Below are 5,690 nucleotides of genomic sequence, written 5' to 3'. Positions count from 1 at the left end.
CCTGCACCGTGTATACAGTAATATCCTGTGTTAATTTAACTCCAGGAATGTACAAATGGAACCAAATGGAATGGACCCATTACACAAGATGTTACTGTGTGGTGAATAAAACGGGTTTCAATATACACAACAGCTCTCCTCTCCTCTCCTCTCCTCTCCTCTCCTCTCCTCTCCTCTCCTCTCCTCTCCTCTCCTCTCCTCTCCTCTCCTCTCCTCTCCTCTCCTCTCCTCTCCTCTCCTCTCCTCTCCTCTCCTCTCCTCTCTCCTTTCCACTGTTCTGCTCAGTGCTGAGACCTGCCACATGCACATTGTTTACCATTCATCAAACACACTCACCAGCTCTTGCACTCTTCCACCAGCATGCTGTTATTCCACTCATCCCCTGCACATCAAACACATACACACAACGACATGCATAAATGCATACATGCACACACACTTTTGTCTTCTCGTAAGATGTAATGTAACAATAAAAATATAATCATGTGCATCTTGGCATCAACATGGGAACTGCATGACTCCAATGTGGATCTTATAGACTTTATGTGGCCAGCCTGTGTCATTGGCCATCAATGATGTCAGTCGTCTATAACATATCTATAACGTATGACATTTGGACAATGTTTCAGCCCCCCTTTGACTTCCATTATAAAATTAAAGTTAAATATTAAAAAATATATATTTAAGAGATCAGCTTCGGAAACACACACACGCACGCACGCACGCGCACACACACACACACACACACACACACACACACACACACACACACACACACACACACACACACACACACACACACACACACACACACACACACACACACACACACACACACACACACACACACACACACACACACACACACAAGCGAACATGCAGTTACATATCTATGCACTCTCCCTGTCTTTCTCTGTCTCTGTCTCTCCGTCTCTCTCTCATACATACACACACACACCACACACACACACACACACACACACACACACACACACACACACACACACACACACACACACACACACACACACACACACACACACACACACACACACACACACACACACACACACACCCCATGCAGGTCTCCGCTGGCCTCCTTCCCTGGCCAGTCCTGACAGCACTAATGATTGTCACTGGGTCATTGGATGATGGGTGACAGTGCGACCAGAGCAGGCCAGCACTGAGGACGACTATAGGGGGAGGGGTGCACGTGTGTGTGTGTGTGTGTGTGTGTGTGTGTGTGTGTGTGTGTGTGTGTGTGTGTGTGTGTGTGTGTGTGTGTGTGTGTGTGTGTGTGTGTGTGTGTGTGTGTGTGTGTGTGTGTGTGTGTGTGTGTGTGTGTGTGTGTGTGTGTGCATTCGCACACACAAAAGCTTTTCTTTCTGTGTAAGAATGTACAAGTGTGTATGTTTGTGTCTGTGTGTATGAGAGCATGATCATGTATATGTTTGTGTGTGTGTGTGTGTGGGGGGGGGGGGTATGAGGAGTAGGGTGGGTTGGAGGCTTGGGAGGGTGGCGTTGTTGGTGGAGGCTTGAGACGGTCAAGGATGCCCCCCCCCCTCTCTCTGGTGATGCGTTGGAGGACAAGGAACGATGATGATGATGCCTATACCGGCCGTGGCTGTATATGGTAATTTATTACATTTAAGACCAAGCTGACACCCTGAATCAGCCCACATTCAGATCATTGGTTGGCCGGGGTGGTGGGAGGGAGGAGGAGGCGAGGTGGGGGTGGAGGGAAGTAAACACAAAGGAGGAGAAGCACTAGCTGAGTAAACCGGAGAGGAGAGTCCGCGGAAATAATATGCGATGGTTGAAATTTCGCCTCAGGGCATGGTGCATGTTTTTGGCTGTTTCCATATAGTTAGTGTATTCATAATTCAAATATATGCCTTTAATAATTGACGAGTAGTACATATCAAAGGAAAGTGTGTAGCTTTTTTATTTATTTTTAAACTGAAAAAAAAACATGCTATTTTCTTTTTTTCTTGAGAAAATGTTCCATGTTTTTATTTTTATTTATATTTAAACAGAAAATGCTGTGTCTGGGAAAGAAGAAAGTTGATGAACTCTGAATATTACAGAACACTGAAATGAAACTGGTTGAATTGCACAGGCTGGTGTAGCCTATAAACCAACAAAATTTACTTTTCTGAAGAAAAAAAAATGTTTAGGTTACTGAGCGTGTTGTGTGTTAGCTTTTAAGTTAAGCTTTGTTTTGGGTTCACAATGCAACTATTCTATGCAGCATTGTGAGCTTGTAGATCTGCTGTTGTTTTTGTTCCTATTTTTGATCATTATGACATAGGCCTACTGACAATGACATAGGCCTTTTTGTATAACTCAAACTCAAACCTGCCAAACCATGGCCTAAATATTTAGACATCTTTGATGCTTCCGGGACAGGGGTCTTCAACAGGAGGTCTGGGACCCCTAGGGGTCCTCAGAGTTACTACAAGGGTGCCGCCAAATATTTGAGTGATTTCTCTTCTCTTTTTTTTTACATTAACCACTTCAACCCTATAGCATCCCTATTCTGAGGGAAACATTAGCCGAAAATAGCAGATCTACAAGCTACAAAGAATGTATCCGCTATTTTCGGCAAAGAGGTTTGGTGTTGAAGAAAAAAAGAGCAGTATATAGAGCCAAAGGTCAAGTTTACTATAAGTGTTGAGGGTTTAAGTGGTTGAATGTTTGAAAATACACATGAATCCAACTTTTTTATTTCTATTAATAGAAAAGATGTGTGTAAACAAACAAACAAACAAACAAACAAACAAGCAATAAAACATGCATTTACACAACACTGATGATGCTGTCAAACAACAAGTCAATTAAGCTATCTATGAAATCTATGAAAAGTTTAATCTGCAACACAATTTTATACAATATGTAGTGGGCGGGGGTCCCTGCTTCATCTCTCTCTCTCAGCTAAGGGGTCCTTGGCCTGAAAAACGTTGAAGACTGCTCTGGAAAGTGTGCTTGTAATTGTGGAAGCCACTAGATGGCAATGAAAGGCAGTCCATGCTTGGACTCACTCAACACCAACTTGGCAACACAAAATTCACACTGCCTTTCAAACGTCAAGTTCACAATGTAGAGGCGTTCTGCTATTATCAAGGCGTGACTTACTCAACTATTGAACTGAGGCAATATGCCAACACAAGGCTAATCGCTTTGCCAAATCATGCCGTGACGTTATTCATAGCAATGTGATTCCATCCTGTTAAGCCTTTGGAGTTCTTCCAGGAGTGTATCAGGCATATTTAAATAGTTATTTGAAACGGAAGCAACAGCCGATATTGGAATATCGATAGTGAAGAGGGTTTAATTTCTATCCTGGATGTGTGTGTGTGTGTGTGGGGGGTGGGGGGGGGGGGGGGCGGGGCATTCTGCAATGCATAATGAGTACTTTTACTGTCGTACTAGTATATTTTCAATGCAATACTTTTGTGCTTTTACTCAAGTAAATTCTGAATGCAGGACTTTTACTTGTAACAGAGTACTGTAATATTGATACTTTAACTTGAATAAAAAACATGAGTAGCCTACACTTCTTTCTTCCACCTCTGCCTATATCTGCTAAGATAAGGCTATTCTTTTTTTTGACGATTTACTCTTTTTTGTGAATTCATAAATTAGGATAAGCAATGAAGAGGTTAGTTAACTTCATATGAAATCGTCGTTTTTATTTGACTGCTGATGTTGTCATGCTGTCCAGTGTCCACTTTTGATTTCAGCATATCCTAATTTAGTTATGTCCCAAAGTCTAAGTGACAAGCTATAGGCCTGGGCCATAGTCCTACTATTTGTTCATAGGCCAGAATAAGGGAACATTGGACTATTACAAACGCAGCTGTCTCTTTCAATTGGTTATAGTCGCTACATTTCACACATTTGCATGGCAAACCTTTTTTTTAAAATATATATATATAGCCTTCAATATATTTGCTGTTGTTGTTTAACTAAACTTTATTGTACAGCATAAATAGATATTTTACATGGATTTTCCAATAAACTCAGAAGAATACGTAGATAGTCGCGGGTTAGAAGGAAACTTTATTAATTAGCGTCCAAGGCTGGGAATAAGGTTGCGCCGTCCAGCTGATGAGCGTCCAGCCCCAGCATATAGCAAAACATTCCAAACGTAGGTCTAATAGGCTATGCAATCACACGCACGCCCGTGGCTATATATTCCATCAGCTCGTCTGCATATAGGAGCTCACTCACTGGACCGTAAAATAACTTGAAATGATGCTGTTATACGAAGTTTGCTCTTGCTCACCGGTGCATATGATGCCACTGCGGCTGAACTTAGTTTATGTCAGGTTCCTAAAATAGGCCCAACAATATAGGCCCAACCAAAGGACCATGAAACAAAGGGGACAGTTCAAACATTGATTTATTGCATAAATATAGCCAACACATAGATATGGTTCGTGTTATTCGTGAATGTAATCTATGGTCATTCTGACTAACTTGTCAGTCACAAAAAAATCTACAATGTAGACTATATCAAAATATCAAACTCAAGCAGGCCATGTAAAAAGGGGTGTGTCATTCCTGTGGCTGAACAAAAAAATGGCTTAATGTCAACTTGCAGTTTAGTGCTATACTTAGTTTTCTTGTATTATTGGTGTGTAGTAATACAGTAATACACTACATTGATGCAGTAATAACCTAATACAAGCTCTCTGACAGTCCCTCTGCGTCACCAAGCGCCAATCCAATTAAAAACAGCCGTTTTCAGTGCCTGATGATCCCATAACCGGGAGGAATGGTAGCGCTTTGATTGGTCAGTCGGTTGCCAGGCATACGCTATTGACAGCTTATAGCAAACTGTCAATAGCTTAGTCAGAATTCGACAATATAATGATGACGTTGATGAATCCATGAAACATGTTGAGGAGACAACATGTAGGCTAGGCTATGACCACATTCAGGTTTACTATGAAACATTCATTGGAATTTGTTTTGTTGTGTTGTGTGCTCATCATGGCCTAAACAATAGCAATTGCACACAATCATAAAAACAAAAAATAAATGAAGGGTTCACTTTGAAAAGAGATGTATGCTTTCTTTGAGGTAAACTATTGTTATATATAAAATATATAACACAACAGTTATGACAGAATATCCTTCCTCCTCCTTATTTATTTGTTTATTTATATTACATTTCCCTCTGACATCTTTGAAGAATTAGCTTGCCATCTAACTTCAATGCTCTGCTTAAAGGAGTACCTATAGTTAACCCTAAAAATGACTTATTTTCTATCAATTACACACCCCATGAAGCCTTGAATTCATGGAGATTTGTTCTTTTTTGTCGCATTCCTGAGTCAATAATTTGATGACCAGGTCATTGGTCTTTAGGATATTGAGTCAGTAGGAGAACATTTGATAGAAAATAAGTAATTTTTTGGGTGAACTACTCCTTTAATGAAACTCCATCTAGTGAAACTTGTTGTATTAGACCCAACCAGCCAATCACAGCGCGACCACCACCGTGGGGACTCTACGGGCTATGGGATGTAGCTACGGGGTGGGGGGGATTGGCTCATCAGCACCTATCGCTGATCACAGCGAGAGGAGGACCAGTCCTATAACCGCCCCTCACACTCAACCTGATCATCATTCGCCGGGTCGGAGCGCGCGAGGAGAGCCGTACGTGGAGTGAACCGACGGGT

The 5,690-nt window shown here is 41.6% G+C and overlaps 1 protein-coding gene across 1 annotated transcript in view; it reads left to right on the top strand.

The window, feature by feature from the left end:
• Positions 1-5,656: 5,656 nt before the first annotated feature.
• meis2b (Meis homeobox 2b) overlaps positions 5,657-5,690 on the top strand; it is a 29,153-nt gene continuing 29,119 nt past the window's right edge. Inside the window, exon 1 of the mRNA XM_080453772.1 lies at positions 5,657-5,690. This exon is cut by the window's right edge and continues 399 nt beyond it. The gene's annotated coding sequence lies outside the window, so the exon portion shown is untranslated.

This window comes from Gymnoscopelus braueri, assembly GCF_963280865.1.
Source record: "Gymnoscopelus braueri genome assembly, chromosome: 16".
In the NCBI taxonomy this organism is placed as follows: domain Eukaryota; kingdom Metazoa; phylum Chordata; class Actinopteri; order Myctophiformes; family Myctophidae; genus Gymnoscopelus; species Gymnoscopelus braueri.
This window is presented reverse-complemented; position numbering and strand designations above follow the sequence as displayed.